The sequence below is a fragment of the Ischnura elegans genome, chromosome 5 (assembly GCF_921293095.1).
Source record: "Ischnura elegans chromosome 5, ioIscEleg1.1, whole genome shotgun sequence".
In the NCBI taxonomy this organism is placed as follows: Eukaryota; Metazoa; Arthropoda; class Insecta; order Odonata; family Coenagrionidae; genus Ischnura; species Ischnura elegans.
In genome coordinates, this window is record NC_060250.1 from 49,191,953 (window position 1) to 49,215,709 (window position 23,757).

A 23,757-nucleotide genomic window follows, 5' to 3' on the forward strand; every position below is an offset into this window, starting at 1 on the left:
TGGACCATCTCCTGATGTTTCTGCTTGTATGATAGGTGCTGCCTATTTTGTCTAATGTGGCTACACCTCCTTCAGTGCAGTTATAAAAGGTCAATATTTCCGGTTTTCTTTTATTATCTGTTCGTCTTGGATTCATTGATAGATTTAGCTGTGTGAATTTTTGGCGAAAGAATTACATTCTTTGACCATTTTACGACGCAGGAAACTAGAGCTTTTTTCTTCCTAAACCAAAATAAGCTGCTATTTTCTTCTTTCTTTTACTTATACGACTTTCAGTGCTAAATCTCTTTTATTTTTTGCGCACTGTTCCCGCAACCGTCAAATTATTGCTTAGAATTTCATGTACTTGCGGAATATTATTGAATCAGTAGTTCAAACTATGTTCCTCCCGTTTCTGTTTACAAAAGTAAACATTCGCTTTAACTCCTCTTTTGGACCGTTATCTAAAAAAAATGGACCCTCTGGTTGCCACTCTGAGTAGGTACATCTTCAAATACAATCGAATTTGCCAATGCAAAACTTTTGATGCTATATTTTGCGGGGTTGGAAGGTAAATATTGCCTATATGAACATCTTCTTTGAAAAGGAATCAATTGCTGATCAGCTTTTTCTCATGGCCCAATTCTATAATGTTGCCATGTATTGCGAGCAAACATCTCAAATACATCTCTACTTTGATGCTAATTTTCCACTTTCAATTTTCTCTACTTTAGCAGTCACGTTGTGGAAACGAAAAGATAAAGGGGAAAAGAGAAATATGTTATGGCTCATGGAGGAATAACATATTTCCACTCCTAATCCATTGTGGTTCCAAAACTATAAAAAATTCTGTTACTCAGTTTTATTTGCCCTGGCTAAAAGTAAAATACTATTCAGGAACACTAATTCTTTCCTGTCTGTTTCACTATCTCTTTTACGAGAATAATTTTCAGTGACTTTCTCTACCTGAATATTAGTGCAATTCACAATTTTCTCTACCATTATTTCAATGAACATCATACGAAAACAAACCATTCGAGTTTTGAATCCAATTTATTTTTCTAATAAGTCCACTCCTATCAGTAACACTGCTACAATTTTATGTTCTTATGTTTGGTCTTGATCCCTGCGTATTACACGTTTCAACTCCATACTTCCCAACGTACATAAGCTCCCTTCCCTTTTACAAAAGTTAATCATCTCTGCACTGTTGTTCAGTGTAAGTGTCATGCGCAGCTACATGACACCCATCTTCTTTTTCATCAGAATCAATCTTCTTCCCTCAAAGATTCATTGAAAAGGCAAAGACTCATTCTTTTACTCTAGAGGTAGCTGACATCTAGTATGAATTGAAATCGATGAATGTAAGTATTATAAAGCCAACCTTCACTGGTAAATTCACAGTAACATGTAAATAACGACTTTTTTTGAATAACTACTGCACTAACGTAATTGAACGAAGTCTTCAAAAAATCACTTCTAAGAAATCGCATTTTCTACAAAAGTTGAAGTCAGAAACAAATAAATCCTCATCCAAATTTTCAGTCAAAAGTCAAAGTATATTAGCTTTTTCCTTTTTTTAGAAAGACTGCAGGAATCCATAGTGTACTGAATGAACGTGCTATAAGTATTACATGATCGATTTTTCGTGGCTCACTTCGAGAAAAATCACTGTAATATTATAAAAAAATACTAACTTTCTATTTGTTTACATAAATTTAGGCAAAAAATATACCAATAAATAAATATTTATTAATGTAAACGTAAAAAGACAACTTGAATGGCCAGTTTCAGAAAAGAAGCTATCAAATGTGATGAAAATGGATGAAAAACATTCGGCGGCAAACCGTAACGAGAACGGTCGCGTGGGGTGTCTGGCGCACCCCACTCTGCAGAGCTTTGACAAAAGTAATTTTTCTTAAAAACTTGCATTGATTTTATAATAATCTTTTACATGTACCCTCAGAAAGCTTAAAAAATCAGCTAGAGGAGATTACAGGTCATTGCAGTCACAATTGCATGAAAAAATAGCGCTTATATAAGACTGGGGTGTCTAGGACACCCCACGCGACCACTGCCGGGTTAAATACAACTTATCTTTTATCTCACTAATTTTAGCCATTTTATTTGAAAGGTTTCCGGAGGCTTCCTTTTCATGGACAGCTGCGCAGTTATGATTAAATACCTGAAATATTGTATTATAGGAGAAGGTTGAAATAAATGCTCATGATAATAATAAAAAATACGAATATTTATATAAGTTCTTTTATGCGCCATTCTTAGAGCAAAGCATCAATTTACGAAGTGAAATAAACGAGATATCTTCGTAAGGGATCCTCTCCACTTTCTCGCTAGGCTAGAGTCGATAATAATTATAGCTAAATTTTAATCAAACTAATATTTAGTAATTTTACTTAGAAGGTTTCCGGAGGCTTCATTTCCATTGACAAAGTTTCAAATGCGATAAGATACCTGAAATATTATATCATGGGAGAAGGTTGAAACAACTGCCCATAGAAAATAAGAACTAATAATAGTGCAAAAAAAAAGTTCTTTTACGCGCCATTATTAAATCATAGCGTCAATGTTCGCTGTGAAATGAACGAAATATCCTTGCAAGGGATCATCCCAATTTCCTCGCTAGGCTATAGTCGATACTAATCATAACTAAATTTTTATCATACTAATATTTAATCATTTTACCTGAAAGGTTTCTGGAGGCTGCCTCTCCATGAACAGTTGTGCAACTCTGATAAGATACCCGAAATATTATATTATAGGAGATAACTGAAATAACTGCTGAAAGAAAATGATAAACAACACGAGTAAGTTCTTATCAGCCCCATTATTAGAGTATAGCGCCAATGTGCGTAGTGAAATGAACGAGATATCCTCGCATGGATTATTCCAACTTCCTTGCTTGGCTAGACTCGATACTAATTACGATGGGCGCGGCGCGGCGGTGGTTCTGGTATCGCTCGGCGGCGCTCTTCTGTTTCCTACTTTCCTGTAGACTAGCCGTCGTCACGGAATCGGAGGGAATCGCGCATGAAAGTGGAGTGGGAAGGGTTGTGATGGCAACCGAGATGAAGTTGGGGGTGGAGGGGTGGGGAGGATAATGGCACGAGAGGTCGCTGGGAATTCTGGGAAGACGGGGGCGTAACGGCGGAGGCCTTATTGGAAGGCAGAACGGCCCCCACGGGGGGGTTGGTGTTGGAGGGGGATGAGGAAGACAATAGGGGTAGGGACTGGAAAGTATAAGGCGAAACTGAAAGTGGATTAGGGAGTAATCGAATAAGTCCGGAATGGTGGGTTTGCGACGGAGATATTTAATAGGCGAGGATGGGATTGGGTTTATTCGGGATTGCGAGCGAAGGACGGAAGTTTTTGTTTTTCTTTATGCTCGCGAGAGACGAAGTTACCTCCACATACGCCAATGCTATCTCTCTACTAGGAACGAGTGGATTTTGGCGCGGATGCGTCTTTACTTTCTCAAGAGAAAGAAGAATTTAGGTCCCATGTAAGTGAAAGTGCAATACTCTTGTTCAATTTATTAGTACAGATTTCAGAGATTTAATCGAAGCCTCTGATGCACTCCATATTTTACAAACTAATGCTAGTAGGTATTTTTTATCGATCGATTCTCGGTGGGTCCCTCGGTGGGTAATATCCGAGGAAACTTAAGATGCCAAATTCATATTTTTACACTTCATATTTTTTTCAGACTATTGCTGGTATTTTTTTTCGATCGGTTTCCGTTAGGTTCCTTTTATGCATGAAATAACTGAGGAAACTTAATATGCCAATTTTGAAAATACACGGAGATGGTAGGTTCAAAAACATTACTTCTTGATTTTGATTTTAAGTGGAAAAACTCTTCCGCTATTAGGATCAATATCAATTATGTAAACCCTTAACGGACTCATTTCATTTTCCCAAGTTTTATTCCTAGTTTACCTTGAGTCCAAAAAGCTACTGAATACAAATGATGTTTTTTCACGAGCAATAGAGCTAATGAAAAATCAGGTTTCATTACGGCGCTGACTACTAGCAGCTGAGAATAATGTTCTGTCATATGGTTCTCTTAATAAGCCATGTGTATTCAAAGCTAGAAGTTTTAATGACATTCTGTTGAGGAAGTTACGGACGCTCCATTAATCACGGCATAATTACGAGCAAGATCGAAGCGGGAGGTTGGATAGCGCCATCAAATTTTTTCTGTTCCTCTCGTCCGAGAAGAAACACCATCTCCTCCTTTTATGCAGCTCACGAGATGGCAGAGTAGTGAAGGGAAGAAACAGTTAACAAGGCGGTCATTATGGCATTCGAAAAATATAAGCAAAGTAGAAGGCACTAACGATAATTCTGGGAAAAAGTTTCCACGTAGTCTAGGATAAATTTTCCGAAAGAGCATTCGTTTTCCGCGTAGAGGCATTTCGCATTACATTTGGGCTACGGTTCTTATCCTATTTTGACCCTGCTTTTGAACTCGTAAGTCCCAGCGGATTCCCAGCTGAAAAAGAGACCGAGAGTGAGATATTCAAAATGGCGTCTATGATGGTGGATACGTTAAAAATACCATTTTCTTGTAATAATTAGAGAAAAAATTGTTGATTTTAACTTCCATTATTTCCATTGTAATGGAGAATGTACACAGGATTCAAAATAAAGAATAACAATCACATTTACCCCTTGTTTTTCTAAAAATTTCGAAATTTCACGGGCTAATATAGGTACAAACAGCCTAAAAGACATATTTTCCGGAAGACAAAGCCAAATTACAGAATACAGTTTCCAAAATAACTTTTACCAAACTAGTTCACCTTTTATGTATATTGATAACCAGCTTCCTACAGTAAAAAAATAATAGATAAAAAGTAATTAAAATAGTTGCGTGCGTGGCGCTGCTGTCGCCCGGAAGCTGGGTTGTCCTGCTTCGCGTTTTAATAAAAATACTCTAGTGTTTCGGTAATTTAAGCTTTTCACCGTAAAAGTCAATTAATATTAATTAACAGTCTTAACTTACTACTTTCATGATTCTTTCAATTAGCATTATAGAATAATAAACATATTTGCATTTCGAGAGTCATCATCACTATTTTCGTAGTCTGGATTAAACATCCACAGAATCACTCATTAAAATATAGAGTTGATTGTTAAAAATGAATTTCTTTTACAAAAATAACTTATCAAGGAATCAAATCAAATATCACCATGATAAAACTGTAAATACAATTCATATATTCTATTTTTTCTGAGGGTACGCAGCTATTTTGTGCGCAACAAAATCCTGTTACACACAAGGGTTAACTTAGACCATGAATTGTTGACGACGATACCTCGGGATAAAAAATAACGTGGATGTTCATAGTGGTATGGGAAAATGAGTTACGGACAAAGCGTGACGGCAGCTATGGGACAACTCCATTTGAACACAATGTGTGAGCGTCAGCTCTAAGTTAATTCTCAGATGAGCGACATAAGGCGTGCAGTGCGCAGTATTCGTGAAAACGAAAGTACATCGGCTTTTCCTTAATCCATGACTATACCATTGATACAATTGCCATGAAAACTGGTAAATGTGCGCAGTTTCTCAAGGAGAGGGTCAATGAGCAATTTTATTTGCCGTAACTGGTCTTAAGGATCATGAAGAACTCCTTGAATGGTGGTAAGTAAAAAAAGCATTGGGTTTGGTTAAGCCGTTACATTTTCTACTTTTTGGAAGTACTTTCAATTGATATAGAAGACTATGATTCAGGAAGACGTCTGGCGAGCATTCTAGTGTCATTATAAATTCCTCACTCCTGTAATGCTAATTATTTCATTCAATATTTGCTTCGAGTTTTCGCTATGTATTCTTTTTATTAAAATGACCTTCACTCATGCACTGCGCAGTAAGTGGGAATGTTTTTGAGTCCCCTCCTCACTTCAGAAAATGCTTTTTCGCAGGTTAAGCGGGAGTATATGCTCGAAGAATAAGATTCTCTCTCCTGCCGACAATTGGGGAAGAAAATCCCGTATTCTTTCCAAACGCATCAACTCACAAAAGATGTATTCTGGAGTTACCATTCGAAGACAGCCGAGCGACGAAATCGAATTGGATCGCTTCGAGGACAGCGCTCTGAGCTGAACCTGACCACCACGACCTATGGATGGATGGATAAGGAGTACATCCATGTGGATAGGATAAAGGAATCGCGCCAATACGCAAACGACTACTTTGTAACCGACAACTCGTATCCTAATTCTTGTAAACGGATATTTAATAACCACGACATCTCGTAACCGCGGAAAATAGTAACCAACAATTCGAAATCGACTATTTCGTGAACTCGACAGTTCGTACAGTGACGTTCCGTATGTAATAAACTCATGGATAGGATGAGAAATATTAATACTCAAACTATCAAGTGTGCAACAGTAGTTTGAAGTTGCGAATTTCAGAATGTTTTCCATCCTCTGAACAGTTTTTGAAAGTGTTTTGTCTTATCTTAAACGTATGTTTATAATCTTTTTGATCCGCTGAAGCCAGATTTGTCGTTATTTTTGCTTAACGTGACCTCCGAGGTCCATGGATAATCAATTCACCATTGAGTACGCGAATTGTCTTGTAACGGCTTTTGTCCAAACGCCCCCCCCCCCCTCACACGCCTACTGAGGCTGCTTGCGGGGTAGAATGTAGATGTAGAGATATATATACACCCCTTCTCCTTTCCATTCCTACCACTTCTCCAACCCCTCACCCAGGGAACGTAAGCGGTTCATAACTATGCATCGTGTTGACCGATCAATCAATTCAAAAGCAAAGAGAGAGCCCTCGCACCCTTCTTATCATCAACCCACCCATCCCACGCACCTACCCTCTCTCTTTCTCTCTCTTGCCATTCTATCCTCCTTTCTCTCGCATCTCAATCTGACGATTAAATATGGCGACCTCCATTTCATTTCGCACCGCTTTTTACGTATTCTTTCTCTCAACTCAAGTCCGTTTTCTTTTAACATCAATTCCTCATCTTTTCACTTTTGATTCATTCCCTTAAAAGTGCGTTTTAAAAAGAAGACAATAAGTGCGGACGTGATGAAACCGAAAGTCAAGCATTGTCTCCATAACAACGTGAAAGTCTTCCAAGGGCGCATCACTCGAACGGAGTTATTTTTACGATCCTTACCTTTTTTATCTAGAAATGCTCGAGGTTTAAAGATTGGACCGTGTCCAACGTTTTCCCGTGTATAAAATGTGAATAATTCACCTAGTTTTTTTATCAGAGGTAAAATTCTTACATGTAGGATAAAGGGCAAATAATTAAAACCTTTATTCAGTACGACCTAAAAACTGAAAGAAGAATAAATGAATTTTAAATGAATGTTAAACGTCATGAAAAACAACGTGTAGGGATTGGTCGAACGAGAGCGAACTGACATCTTGCGGCTATTTTATGCAAGATCTTTAATTGTAAGTGCGCATATTTAGTGAAAATTGAAATTGACTGTTAAAATGCTGAATATTGAAAAATAAATCAGTATTAATTAAAAAATATTTAGAAAGAAACTTAAATAATTTTTTTATTTGACATAATAATTAAGATTTTTAACAAACGGGTTTATTTTACAAGGAAATAATGATAGAAAAAATGAAAATGCGTTTTATAAAAAAGAACGTCAGAATGCCGAGCTAAAAAGAATAGAAGAAATTTTTTGTTCGATCAATTTTTCAATGAACTTTGATGCAAGCTTATTTTCTGTTATGACTATCTTTCTCTTTCCTTTAAATGATCACAGCGCCGCCATCGGATTTTGGTGTCGCATCTCCATATGTAATTTTAAATTCTGTATAATAATCGAGATACAGTTGAATCACAGTAAAAGTGTTAGAATACTGAATTGTCGTCTGGATCAGAGTTAATATGAAAATTCCATCTTGATAGCTAATCGGAAAGTGGGTTAAAATATAGTTGCAATATTTGTCCCGGGGAAGATGACAAACAACAAAGAGAGTTTATAAAAAAGTTATAAAAACACAGGTATTTTGCTAAAAATTGTATAATTTTTTATCCAAGCTTTACCCTTCATGAGGCACGAACTGGCGTTATAATTTTAAGCTGAGCATCTGTCAGTCTCATTATAAGACCAATTGGCAATTTTGATGGGGGTCACGAGACAGATAGTGCGAAAAAAATGTTTTTCAATACACATAGTGACAACTCTAATGGACAATCAGCCACTTTTATGTATCTAGCATAGACAAGTGAGCACAAAGCCTATTCTGCTGTACCGCATTCGTCTATTTGTCACACTTTTTATCCAAGCACGCAGTAATATCCCTTACAAGTCAGAGCATGTATCAGATGATAAAGCGAAAGCCTTGAAACTAGTATTAGTATATGATATGGTATGGCGTTTGAACGTGGCAACCGACAGAGTAGGTCATTTGCGCCATGAGGCAAGAGTAGGGAAGTAAGGGTGGATAACAATACGGCGTCAGCACTAGCCTGCTTTAAAGACAGGTAACCAGGAGACCACGGCATAACTTCCTTCGGACGTAGTCCTGTACTTGTTATTTCTTCCGCACAGCACTCAGGTAGAGATCGGGCACGCTTGATAGATCTATACATACGTCGGAATTTGAGCCCAGGCTAATAAAATGTTAAACCAATACCCAAAAATACAATTAAATAATCATTATCTTATGCCCTCCATTTATGATAAGCAACATGAACTTCCCTCGGGATAAGTAAGCAACCGTCTCATTCCATCTCCAACTCCATTTGAAAAATGAACGCGATGCGAGTAATTAGAATTTCCCCATTCACCGTGAATTTGGCCTAACAATTTTATCTTACATAAGAGAGTAAAACTTAGGTTTTTGCAAACCGATAGCGGCGGTACAAACTTTTCTTGGATATGATAAAAGTAATATGAGCCTCTAGTTGCGTTGTGACCCACCGCGCATTAAAATTTGTTTTCAGAAGTCGCCACTCGCCTCGCTCACGAACATTACAATCCGAAAGTCACGGAGATATAAGCTATAGTTATAACAGTTGAGTGGGCTAGAAGCCGAGGGAAACAAGTTATTTCTTTTTTTATAAAGAGTTAGATACAGAAATTAGGTGAAGAAAACAAACGGGATCAATTAGATACTTAGTATTGCATTTGATTTTCCACTCGATGACAGCACAGAACAAGAGAATCACTCGTATCCCATGGCAACCAAGTTTTTGTGTATTTCTTCTAACAATTAAATTTACCAAACTATGTCGAGAAAAAAATTACTTGTACCACTTGGCCTTTTACCCCCTAAATTGTAAGAACTAGCAGAGTGATTTAAAAATGCCGCGGGGGGTGGAGGGGAGGTGAAAGCGAGTTACGTACATACAGGGTGTGTCCTGAAAGTAGTAGGACTGATTTTTTTCCACACACGCGGACGGTCGGACGGGAGTTTTCTGGGTTGCAGGTGGTGGAAGGGACTCTAACAAAGCGCTGCGAACGCGCGGCAGTCGGCTCTGAGCTCTTGCGGAGTGTGAATCTTCCAGACCTCTGTCAAGTGACCTCGTCACGGTGCGTCATGGAACTTTTAGTGGAGCAGCGTTACGCAGTTAAATTCTGCGTTAAACTCGAGAAAAGCGGCAAGGAGACCCACGAACTCATCAAGGCAGCTTACGGGGATAGTGCCATGAGCAGATCAACCGCTCAACGTTTGAATACGACCCAGAAACGAAGCGGCAAAGTGCAGAATGGCACACAGCGACATCGCCGAAACCCAAAAAAGCTCGCATGTCCAAATCGAAGCAAAAATCCATGCTCATGTGCTTCTTCGATTCGAAAGGTGTCATCCACAGTGAGTTTGTGCCACCAGGGAAAACCGTTATATACACACACTGGGTATACAGGACTCCAGTTAACCCAGGAGGAGTAGTGATATACACACCCTGTATATTACTACTCCTCCACTGGTGCCCTGTATGGGAATGCTGCTCCCATCCGCCTTAAGAGGTGCTGGTCGCATTGAAGAAGAAGAAGACGACTCCTCACCAAGAATTGATGTCCACCGAGGGGCCCTCATCTGTATTCCGTGCGCACCCTACCCCTGCGATTCCCATTCGGTCCATTGGCCCCTGCCGTGCCCCCCCTCCCTTCCCGCCGTTTCCATGGGGACAACCCCCCACCCCCATCCCCTCAACTTCCCACCTCACCACTCCTTTTTAATTACAACCTTCCCTTTCGCCCTCTCTCTATTATTTTCACCACAATCATCCCCCAAGCCTCATTCTTTGTGTTTGTTCTCCATCCCCTCCCACACACAATGTGGAATCTACATTAAGGTGGCGTCACACCATCATATCTTTCGAGTAATCAAAATATTTGTTAATTAGCAGGCCGAGCATAGCCAGTTATCTCCAGCAAATCTCGCAGAATTCAAAAATTAGTAAATAAGATGGATAAACTTAAAGTTACTGCCAATTTTCCACAATAGGGAAGTGCACTAATTTTTTTTTATTGCTGAATTTGAAAGTTTAGCCTAAAAAAGAAACATTAGTATAGTCACTTTTATTTTCTGCATCTGGGGTATGCACTTTAAAACGTTTTGAAAGTCGGAAAATTTCATGTTGCGCTGAAACACAGTGCCTCCATCTTGATTGAGATGTGACGTCACAAGGCAGTAGTCACCAGTGGAGTATCGCTGAATTCCGTCGCCTTCTTTAGCGCGGCGAGAGTTTCCGGGAATCGGTGGAGTTTGCTTCCTAAAAATGTCGTCTAGTACCGAAAACATGAATTCAAAATAGAATTATAAATGATTTTTTGTTCCAAATTTCATCTCGACGTCGAAACAAAAGCTTGGAGAAGATATTCATTCCCGTGCCTTAAGCACAAGCTATACGGAATAAATGGTTCAAGGCTGCTCCTGACTCTTACCTATCGATGATATTCTGTTTTGAAGATCATTTGAAGGTATTGTAAGATCAAATTGATATTTATATTATAATAATTTACTTAATAGGTACCTCAGTCACATCAGAAAGTGTGTTGAGTCAAAATATAGCATCTTCCGCGTAGACCTACGTAATTTATAAACTGAAAGTAGTTTGGTTAAAGAATTATGGCGCGACTGTTTTTTTACACGACCGGGCAAAATGCGTACTTTGCCCATGATATGTGCATATATGATAACAAACGATTTTTGTTAAAGTTAATCTTTATTTGTTGAAATTAGTACATTTATAGGTGATACAGATATTAAGGTACACGGCAGGTCGCGCGGCGTAATTTGTACTCCACTGGTGACGGGTTCATCTTGCTGATCCAAAAAATTAGCTACAATACCTCGAACTTTGAAAACCCGCAATATAGGCAGTCAAAGTACATTGTAAGAATACACGAGACCATTATAGCCCAGAATGTACGTACAATGTCGAAATCCTTGGTTTTCAAAGATTGACGTATTTTATACGCCAGCGCGCCCGGTCCAGGGTTATCAACTTTTATTTCATCCTATTTGTTAGTTGAAATTATATTTCAGAATGGTTCTTTTAGCACTGCTACTGAGGTAAACTGGTAGGTACTGAGTACAAGGTACTGAGGTATGTACTGAGTAAGTAAACTCCCTTTGGAGTAATGTGAATTACAAGTGTTCGAGATATATGGCATTTTATATTCGCTTTGTGTTCTTATTAATTATGCCTGTACGCATATTGTTGCTTGCCGCGAGCCTTTAATGGTATGTGCTCTTGCAAGAGTGGTTTTCATTTTTAATGTGGAAGTTGGTCAGTATAAGCAAAGAAAAAATTAACATTTTAGCGCACACCAACCCTTGTAGTCATCGTATCTCTGCGTTTGTAATGACACTGCTAAAATACCTAAACGCCATAATGATGATAAAAAAATTGTCTTATGTCAATGATTGCTGCAATTATTATTAATGATAAACTTGATGCCGTATGATCACAATGAAGACAACAAAAAATAATGCCATGACGCAATCTTGAACCACGGTGCTTCGGGTGAGGTCTACCTTATGAATCGTGCACGCTACCACTACCCCAACCGACCCATTAGGATACAGTGGACATTTTGAATTTATATACATAACTTGTAAAAAGTAACGCATGAAAATTAATTAATTACAGCCTAACTAACGCCCTAATTGAAAAAGATGCAGCAAGGTACGCGGTCTACCCTTATTAGCCTTAACGTCTCGCATTTCTATGGAGCGTTGAACCTGTCCTCTTTATTCAGTAACCATAAATACATCAAAGTTTGGTATACCATTTATAAATCGTTGGAATTTTCCTTCTCCCAACCAAGATTATATTTTCTTGAACCCATCCTGGACAGCGAACCATTGCAACAACCAGCCAGCTCGGACATAAGGCTAACATCCCATGATTCTAGTTGCGAAGGGCGAACGTTCCGGCCGGCGTGAATACATACGCAACGAATAAGTCTTGCAGCAAACGTCTGAAATAGGTTTATTAGTTTCACTCGGTTCTTACAAAAAAAGTTTTGGCATGATAAACGGCATTGTGTCAAAATATACCCAGCGAAAAATAAATGCCATCATGCATTTATTAAAGATTCAATGTGCTATTCGTACTACTCTTTCCAAACTTGAAGTTGACACGTAAATGAATATTAATATATTACGCAATGATGAAGTCGTTTACTCAAAAGAGAAGCAGCCACATATATATTCTGAAGATATTTTATGACAGCAAAAAACGGATACCCTCAAATTCTGTAATTTTTATATGCAATAATAGTGGTAGAACTAAACGGTGTAGAAGCTGCCTTCTGCTATTGCCTTGTGACGTCACGGCCAATATTCAACATGGACACCCGTTTTCGCGGCCTTTGAATTTTTCCATATTTCAGACGGTCATCTCGAATAAAGTATTCACTATTAGGATTTAAACTGTGGTTTTACGACATTATGTTATTCTGAACTCTAATTTAAGAAATAAGTTTGGTGCATTTGAAACACTAGTGCACTTCCCTATTGCTTTAACTTCACGACTGGTTCATGTACATTTTTTTCATTTTCAGGTAACAACACCTATCCTTTTAAAGTTAATACAATATTTATTGAAACCTCCCAAGAAATTAAACTCATTTTGGAAAATTGCCATAGACTTAAATTTTTTTCAATCGGCCAGTCCCAGTCGATTGTTTTCGATAACCGCCAATCTAATGTACAGAAAAGAGACAGACGTACTATCTAGTAGATTTGAGGGCAGAACCTGTTACCCACTCGCGACAAATAAGCGCGCATGCGCACAAGTTCAGAGACAGGCGTTGGCGTACTTTTTCGATGCATGTACTCAAGGGGACTAGGAGCCCTCTGTCCGTCTCAAAAAAATTTCTTCATTCTAAATTTCTACAATATAGTATTTGTACTAGCAAGAAACAGCGTTGAAATGCTAGGAATTTGATATTATTCAGCATCGAGAACATACATTCTGGTTTTCAGTCCTAATTACAGTTCTTTCCCCCATGAACTGCAGCGTCAGCAGCGGCGAGTATTCTCAGCCATTTGAATGGATGGTGAATTACATCACATTTTGTGGTCAATTGGAGGATCCTGCCTTTATTATGTGTACGAAGTATAAAGTTAGTGAAATTTATCGTAATGGAGTAAGTACATGAAAGGTATGGCATAAATACTGATATTTAGGTAGATAAATGCTTTGCAAGGGCATGGGCGTTATTTCAATGCGTTTACTTTATTTGCATTTGCTTCAATGTAGACTTCCATTCCGTCACCCAGCTTAAATTGACTTTAGATGAAGTCTTCTCCCATAAACGGCTTGCATGTCAGTCTTCGCGACATAATTCGTTCATTCATTCAGTCTTCTCTCATTCCCATCGAATGTCAATAGCTCAAATAATTTTGGGAGTCTTTCCCAACAGCTCCATGGCTTATGACCCTCAGAATGGTGGTAAAGTCTACTTTTGAAACGTCGACATATGTAATGCAGACTCAAACTCGGTTGAACACCCGAGAAGAATACACCAGGAATTTAACCCCTCAAGCGCGGCAGGCAATTAATTAAATCCCATCTCAGCGGCCGGATGAGATTTAAAAATCTTTGCCTTTTTGGTATACTATCATTCAATAATTTATATTTTTCTTAATATACGATCAGTATCGTTGAAATTTTTGTAAACTTGCGTATTTTATGCGCTACTATATAATAATTTTTCGAGCGATTAGCAAAAATATTTATTGTTTTATGTATCTCTTTTTATGAACTAATGAATTAATTTTCAATTTTGAAATATTTTAATTTGGTTTCGAATAAGCTACGAGATCTCTAACATTCCATGCATTTAAAAAATACAATTACATGATGTAATTTAGTTATTTGGGGTTGAAAATTTCATAACAGATTGGATACTTTCGATAGGATTACCCGTTTCGCCTACTTGAAAATTTACCACTCCATTACTTCTCTGACTTTGTTCCATTATTACCGTATCATTTCATATAGGTAATCACATGCTAATGTTTCAAACGTCAATATCCAAATATTCAAATGATTTACCTTAGAAAATCTGCTCTGTCATGATTTGAAGCAATCCAAACATAATCCCATTTTTCACAACAGTACACGCAAACTCTTCATTTCCCATGTTACGCACAAACTGCACACCTCCTTTGAGACTTTGATTTCTTCCCAGCTGCAGGAATTGTCTTTAGGAAATCAATTTTTGTGAGTCTTGGTACTAAATTGTGTAATGAGTGACGGCCAAGTCCAAACAGTTCGTATGACGTTGGATATTTCAAAAATATTATCTCGCCCAATGGCACGCGAAATGATGTCAAATTTTTATATGTGTTTTTCCTGTGAACAACATATGAATTTAGGACTGCCTCATTCAATAGTCTTCTAAATAACTTCATACATCACTTGTAATGGCGTTTTCTTTCCATTACGTACGAATGCAATAACAGGTCCTTGAAATTCACCCCACCAATGATTTTACTATAGCCTAACACACAAACAGACTTCCGAGTCTCTTTTTTGCCTTTCAATACTATTCCCATTTCGTAGGATCCCCAATAATAAAAAATACCACACACAGGAAGTACACCCGATGAGAATTTCAGCACACTGCCTGAACGAACACCACACAGCGTGAATGACTCTGGTGGACTGGGTGGACTGAAGCTCGTGGTTTAGAAGCTCCCTCAAGAGACGAGAAAATATCTCGAAGGGGCCCTGGTATACGCTGACTGTATAGATGGAATCTTATCTTCGTTGATTACTGTCCAGAAAAAAAAATAAAAAAATAAATGCCGAGCGAAGCACATGGCTCCTTCGCTTAGGACGCTTAGGACTAACGAGGCGGACCAAACACACTTGGGGCTCGAGGTGACGACAAACAAGGAGAAGACGGAGAGATGGCATTGAGCTTAGAAGATACCGTATCTCAAGCTAAAGTAGCTGACCCTTCTAGACGTCTCTCAAGCAGAATAGGCGGAAGTTTTCATGATAGAACAGCTGAAAGAAGGCGATGAGTTTTTGGACCGAAGTCGTCAAGGCGCTGGTTTAAAACGGAATTTTATCGAAGCATTTTTAAAAAATCTTGAAGGCATAAAACCGCTATGAATATTTTATTGGAAAGTAAAAACATTTCTTCAAAAGATAGAGTAATTAGTTTTAATTTAACATACAATATCTGGCGGAGAAAAAATATTATAAACAGTAGGTCAGGAAGCGTACTGGGTACGCATGACGGCGGCATACGAAATTTAAAGGGCGCGTACTGGGTACGCATGACGGCGTTGAGGGGTTAAAAGGTAAAAGGATGCATGACATGGCCATGGGAATTATTTGATCGCTCACGCATTTTTGTACATGCTTTTAAGCAGACATCTATTTTGTTTTATAGCACGGAATTAATTTCCCAACATATTCATGCCTCTTCATTCTCAAAATGATTTGAAAGTTTTCCCACAAAATGTCCCATTCCAACGGGCAGACTCCAACGCGGTTGGACACCCGGGGAGATTCAACTAAAGTCCAGTAAAAGGTAGAAGGATGGCAAGGGCGTTCCCTCGAGGGTCATCAATCTTGAGGATGTTGCTAGACTTCCCCAAAATATGCTGGGAATCATGGCCCTCAGACTGTTGGGAAAATCTCCTGACGAAATCTCCTGTTGGAATCCATGATGTAGATTCTAACCAAGTTGAAACCCGAAGAATAAATCCGCCAGAGCCTTGTAAAAGTTATACGAATGCTTTGCAAAGGCACGGTAGTTATTCGATCGCCAGCATAATTTTTTTTTGTATTTGCTTAAATTCAGACAACGATTTGGTTTTCCAGCTTGAATTTAATTTGATACGTGATTGTCTTCTTCGAAACACGACTCGCACGCCATTCTACCCGACATTAATTCACTCAGCAATTGTCTTCTTTCATTCCCTCTTGAGGAACATCAGCACTGAGATGTTGGGAGAGTCCCCCAAAATATGTTGGGGATCATGACCCCCTGAATGTTGGGAAAATCTCCAAACGAAACGTAGGAATCCATGTCGTAAATTCTAACCCAGTTGAAACCCCGAGAACACAGCAGAGACTTGTAAAAGGTACAAAGATGCTTTGGAAGAGCATGGGAGTTATTTGATTGCCAACATTATTTTTTTTTGCATTTGATTTAATTCAGACATCGATTTGGTTTTCCAGCTTGAATTTAATTTGAGACGCGATTGTCTTCTCCGAAAAACGGCTCTCACGTCAATCTCCCCGACATTCATTCATTCAGCCATTGTCTTCTTTCATTCCCCCTTCCACGCTCCACGGCCCTTTTTTTTCATCTCCTACCTCACTGTCAGTCCACCCTCTCCCCATTCCCTGTGCCCCCACCCTTTCCCTTCAGTATCCCCCGTTCTCATCACTCAAGCCACGGCGGCGATAGAAAACCCTGCCTCCATCCCCCTCCGAGGCGCCACCTTCCAATCGGATCCTTCTTCCCTTTCCTTCATCAATTATTTTTTTCGTTTGCTCGTAAGCCTATTCCCTCCTTCCGTTTTTTTTATCATCTACATCTTTCGACCTTAGGAAATCACTTACTTTCCTCGTAATTTCCCATCGATTTTTTATGAGTTTCACCCCCACCCACATCGTCCCTCTTACCCACCGACCCACCCCCGCCTACTCCCTCTACACCCAACAGCCTCTTTCCTCCCCTTGAGAAACCTTGAAATCCTGGAATTGTTCTTGAATATTCAGGAGAAGGAAATTTTCGCGAAAATTCATTTCGTATTATTTACCATTACTTTTTATTAAAAATCGACGTTGATACAATTGCAAAACAAAGGATTTCCCAGAGCCTTTGGTGCAATGATCAAATTATTATTGATGATATGATGGCATACTTTAAAATTTGATGTGAGGCAATATTATGGCACTGTTTTCCTCACAGTACTTAGATGTTATTGTCCACGCGTGCGAGTTCAGCATAATAACTGGCTGTTATAGCAGTTATCTCCGACAAAGTAGTCGACTGAAAAAGTCTTTGAATATTCAGAAGGAAATTTTCGAGAAAATTCACTTCGTTTTCTTTAACATTACATTTATTGAAAATCGATATTGATACAAATCGGAAAAAATCTGTTTTTCAAGAGGATTTGGTACTATAATCAAATTATTATTGATGAACTAATGGCATTATTCTTAAATTTGCACTCATAGCATTATTCAGTTTCTTATCTTCAAGAAGAATGCGGGGATGAAGAACTTCAACGGTAACAGAAGTAGCTTGAGATAGATAGATACATAGATAGGGAGAAATAGATGGCTATAGTATACCAATCTTAGAACTGTAACATCATACATGCAACGTAGCATAAAGCCTAGTATACAGGTTGTGACTTCGATTATAATCGACTATTAAGTCGAAATGGACTGCTATGAAAGTCGACTATTATGGTGAACTCGAACAATTGGACACTGACTGCGGTGCACAGGGAGGAGAACAGTACCATAATAGTGCTTCACAGTCACAATCAACACATATGAGTTCAGCTTAATATTCTACTGCAATGGCAATCAGCTTTGACACATAGACCAGGCTTAAAATTAATTCCATTTAGTCGAAATAATTTCAAATTGATACATCTCGATAAGTAAAAAATACTTTTGAACCTGATTTCATTGTGTGCATGCTACATTGCTCAACTGTAATTTTCATAGCCCTTATAACCGCAGATATTTTTCGGTAAACTCTATCTTTATCCATCCTACGTACATACGTACTGCAACACCGAGTGAGGACAATCAATAAAAGAACCTTCATGTAACAGGTTAAATATCACAAATGTCCTTTCGCTCAGAGAAAATAAGCCAAACATCGTCAGACATTTTTCCGATCTTTATTCATTTTCCCAACATTCCATATTCAAACTCGAGCACTCCGCGGAGGGAGATGGAATCCCTGGAGCCAACTCCATCCTTATTACTCTTCCTCAGGTCGTATCGCCATTTTTTCGAGTTATTTTTTAATGCCTTGGGATCAGGGTTCATTCTCAGCACCGTCGAACTACCAATCGTGTATACGAAATCAAATATTCATAAAATATGATTCAAGAGTAAGGAAAAATGATACAAAATAACATCATCATGTAAAAAGACTTTTCGAAATATGATGGCAGATGTTACATGATAAAATAAGCAGGTCACAGTGGATGTTCGCTTCCATTAATTTTAAGGCGCTTGTTCACTTTCCCTTCAAAACAAAAGTACAACTAGTTTCCTGAAGCGATATCCCCTAATTGAGGGATGTAGGGATATAACTATTTCGTAGAACATAATAAAGGCATGGTCTTCGAACTAACTACTCATTGACACAGAAATCATTCCTCCTAGAATACCCATTGTGGCTACATATGTTATATTCATCTATATTTGATAGATAATTGATGTCAAAAAAATATATCCACATATTGCTTTTAAATTTTACAGAATACAGATGTGGGCAACGTACAACCCCAGCCGTTAGCAAAAAAGGAGGTGCTCGTAAAAGTAATATATACAGTTAAATATTTCCAAAGTTAATTCCTTAGAAATATGCAATAAAAAATATTGGTATTTTCGCAAAGCAATTGTCTTAACTGAACGGAACTGGATTTAATATCAACAGATGCACGAATCAAATTTACATTTCATCTTTAAAAATGCAAAACAATGAAACTGTTTCATGAAATTTATGTACCTAAGAATCAAATCAAAGGAATCACCAATGAAACTATAAATATGCCATATATTTCAAGTCCATATATATATGGGGACATACCTGCTCTGTAAAAAATAATAAAACTTTTAAATAATATTCCTCGAACTAAACTACTAATTGATACATTGCAATCACTCCTCCGGAAAAAAAACCTATCGGAACTGCACATGTGACCCTTATCTATTTAGCCGGGTACCCTGATGCGTAATAAAATCCCAGAAGACACGCACAAGGGTTAAGCATGAATTAAAACTTGAGGCGATCAAACTTTTCCCGGACCACCTTGGGAGTTTTTGTGCCGCAAAGTTCCCACCGTAGTTTGACGTGAGAAATGAGGGAGGTGAGAAAGGCGAGGATGAGAGGGAGGTTTTTCAAGGGACAGATTATTAAAAGGAGTTAATCGATGTGAGAGGCCGATATCACATCTCTCACCCTCCCACATAGGATGCCTCCCTTCCACTTAAGCACTCCTGCCACGCCCACCTACCCCCCTCCCCTCCCCCAGCCTATCTCCCTTTCTTTCTTTGTCGCCCTCTTCAGCCCGTGCATCATCGCATCATCTCCTGCTGTAAGAGCTCGTTCACTTTCCCTTTTGCGCCCACCCGCCATCTTGCGTGAAAGGGTCCTTTCACGGTACGATCCTAAATGTTACCTACTAGCACGGATGGCAAGTGAAACGAAACGAAAATGTTTCTTTTCGACTCGGAGGGAAAAGAAAATACTAGGCCTTGGTTAAGTTTTGTACCTGCACAAAATTAAAATCACCAATGAGTTTAGTCTCGACTGGGGACGAAACTTTACTCCCGGGAACGAAATGAAATTTATCGAAACTCTGCTGCTCAAAGTTAAGTTTCGATCCCTAAAGTTGAGTGGAGGAGGATAAGAGGAAATAGTTTCGACCCATTACGTTTGACATACGTGTAGAGAGGTTAAAATATTGAGCTTAAAAATCGAATGGCCGGTTTGCGTTCACCACTCTCCTGGTAGTGGCAAAAATATCAGCGCCCTATGCATCTAATGGCGGTAGGCCGAATCTCTACTTATTCAACCATAAGTACTCGGTGCGTGAGGTGAATCTAAACTGTTCGAAGGTGAAGCACGTGGTTCCTCCGGTGCGTAACATTATCTGCCTTTCTTTTCGTCCAGGAGATTTAGTTTAGTTTCAACCTGAAGTAGTTTTGACTCCGATTCCGTTTCGACCCTGAGTTTAGCTCCCCTTGTTTAAATCCATTTCGTTTTGTTTATACATTTGGAACGAATCTATTGAAATTTTACTGGTTTTGACTTTCGTTTTGTTTTCCTTTGCCATCCCTGCCTACTAGTATTATTACTAGTAATTAATTGGGTACTACCTTGCATATCAAGTCACACGTTTACCGGCTTCGGTGGCGGCGGGTTAAGTTCTCTGCTGCTAAACAAGGGGCCACCGGTTCGAGTTTCATCTGGGTAGGCTTTCCCTATCAAGAGCATGGTCATTTTGCACGTGTACACATTTCGCACAGGTCAATATGTGCTGTGTTCGGAGGCATGGGAGTAAAAAAAATATATAGGGCCATTTCGAGAACAAATTATATAATAGAGAAAAAACATTTTTATGCTTATAAAAAAACATTCAGTTTGATACCAGGGTCAGTTAGATCAGTTTGAATTTCTTTCGATTGTCGCTCAGATTAAGGATTGCAATATTATAATTCCTTCTATGACTGAGGAAGTAAAAGTCTCTTTTATTGATAACCAGTTAAATCAGTTTCAATCAGTTAAAGATTACAACATTATTATTCCTTGTAATAATGACGTATACGCATGTTATTCTTAATCTCTATCCTCATGGGTGATTAATGGTGACTTCAATTTAAACATAATTTCAGTAACCAATGCTGTTTAGCCACGAATATTGCAATACAGGATTCTCCACTCGTCCATTATGTGCACATTTCACGTACCGAGCGTTTAAATTAATTTAAAGTAGCCTCCATTCGCATCGGTGACGTTAGAGTGACCCGAATGTCAGCGTCAAATAATCAATGATTACTGCAAATGCTTCCGCGGAGTGGTGACGATGAATTCTTATCCATTTTCCTGTGCATTCCCCACGTTGGCAAGGGAAACAGTTTCGCCTACGTACCAGAAGGCGTCTTCTAGTCGAGATGATATTTAATGGGACTATGTAGTCTTATAACGGTTGAGTGAAATATGTTCTTCCAATTGTGGTGGAGAGGACTTTCATCCTCACGATTGAAGTGTGGTAGATGCTTGGATATCTCGATGGCTTCTCATGGTAGGAGAATTTTCACATGAAAGAACAGCACTCACCTTTGTAAGATATCAGCATTCCGACGAAAATCACTTCAGCTTGAGATGCATAAGGGAAAATATTCGAAACTGATGTCGCCGCCCATAAACTCAACGCAATGTGTACCCAGAAGAGTGAATCAGGATTTTAAGTTATTATTTGACAGGAATAAATATTTGCAATGACCTTGTGATTGATGATTTTTTTTTAAATCTGTATTGCAATATTCGTGGTTAAATAACATTGGTGACTGACGATTAAAGTGAAAACACCTTTAGTTACCTATGAGGATTGACAGAATACGATAGGGATTAAGAATAACAAGCGTATTCGTCATTATCACAAGGAATAATATTAAATTTTTTATAATTCTTAACCGAAGCGGCAATCTGAATAAATTGGAACTAATCTAACTAGTTATCAAGAAAAGACACTATTAATTCCACAGTAAATTTTAAAAATTACGACCGGTTTCCGCTATTACACCATTATCAAGCACAGGAAAGGCAGAATAATGGTATAACAGCCAAAACCGTTCGGAATTTGTTAAATATACTGTGGAAGTAACAAAGTGCCTTTTATTGATAATATGTATGATTTGATTGATTGATAATATGTAGCCTTTCCACCACGTACAAGCTTCAAGTTTCGATTTAATTTGATCTAACTGGCCCTGGTTACAGACTGAGTGTTTTGTATAAGCATAAAAATATATCTAAAAATGTATAAAAATGTAATATCTATATATATCGAGTTCCTAACTTTTAAATTCTAACATTTTTGAAAGCCGATTAAAACTATGTGGCACAAGGAATCAAGCTTCAGCTGGACAAACTGAGGCCCCCTCTCTGAGGAGTCATTTGGACTATTACATTGTACCATGGGCCCCAAGAGTACCTTTGTGGTACTACCACGTACGCACTCCCTGGGACAGATTGCTAAGCAGTAAACAGCGTTCACATGCTGCAATTTCCATCACTAATAGTATCAAAAAGTATTTTATTAGCTGACTGTAACTAAGAAATATTATTATGTATGGAGGCTTATGATCGAGGTTTTTGAGAGTTAAAGAAAGGGGTAAAAAAAGCCTGATTTATAGTGCACACTTTACGATGCGGAAAGGTGGACAAATTCTTGAGAACCAAAAAATTTCAATTCGGTTACCCCCAGCAGTTACGCCAGCTACAATTCATGTATATTGCTGCTCAGTGTGAGTATTATAATACGTTGTTTCAATTTTCCTGAGAAGTAATCACACATAATGTATTTTATTGTTTAAAGCTTCATCAGTAACGGCATATTAATTTGACCGTGTGCTAATAACGGTAAGTAATTTTATAATGAAAATCAAAATTTATTCGTGATAAAATCGAATGACGTAGATTTAACATAGAGGAATCATTCCATATTAAAATAAGAACGCAACAATATGTTTCCCGCTTATTTATTTTCAAAAATCTACATAAAAATAAAATATTTCAAAGTAAATTTTTACCATAAATAAATGTGAAACATAAAGTTGTGTTCTTAATTTTTTTAATGATACCTTATGGAAAATTGGTATTACGTATACGTATTTGGGTAGCTCCACTACCAATGTGAAAAAAAGAAAAATAGGATTTAAGCTACTGCACATCTGTTCAAATGTTACGTAAAGAACAATGAAAATTTTTACCCAATGCTCTAAAAAAAATTCCAGTCGCTATGCAGCGAACACGAGAGTAATTGGAGCCAGGCTGAAGCCCGTTCCAATCTTCCAAACATGGCCAAATCCCATGTAAATTAAATGGAAAATGCGAAAAACTTGATTAAGAAAAACGCATTTTGAGGTGAACTATCCCAAACTGTCGATTGGGATGCATGTTATTTATTTTCAAAGTGTCGATCTCATACAAATTTTATGAACTGAAAAAATGTAAAATCTGCGCTATTTTCCATCTATGCATAGCGACCAGAATTATTATGTTTTGAGTTAACTGTTTTTAGGGAATTTTCGTTACACCTGACGTAACATTTGAACAGATTTTCTGTATATTAAATTCCATTTTCTTCCTTCCCATTAGTACTGGAGATACCCTGGTATGCATGAATACTGCCAATAATCCAGGTGGTACCACGAATAAAAATAAGAACAAAAATTTGGATTCTCTACTGGTTCACTATAAAATTCTGCTTAGAAGAATTCATTTCTAAGTGGATTTTTAAATAAATACGTGGAAAACATATAGTTGTGTTCTTATTTTAATATGAAAAGA

At 38.1% G+C, this 23,757-nt stretch overlaps 1 protein-coding gene across 1 annotated transcript in view; it reads left to right on the top strand.

Moving 5' to 3' along the window:
- The window catches only part of LOC124158853 (5-hydroxytryptamine receptor-like), a 700,732-nt gene that overhangs the window by 387,309 nt on the left and 289,666 nt on the right, over positions 1–23,757 (top strand). The window lies entirely within an intron of this gene.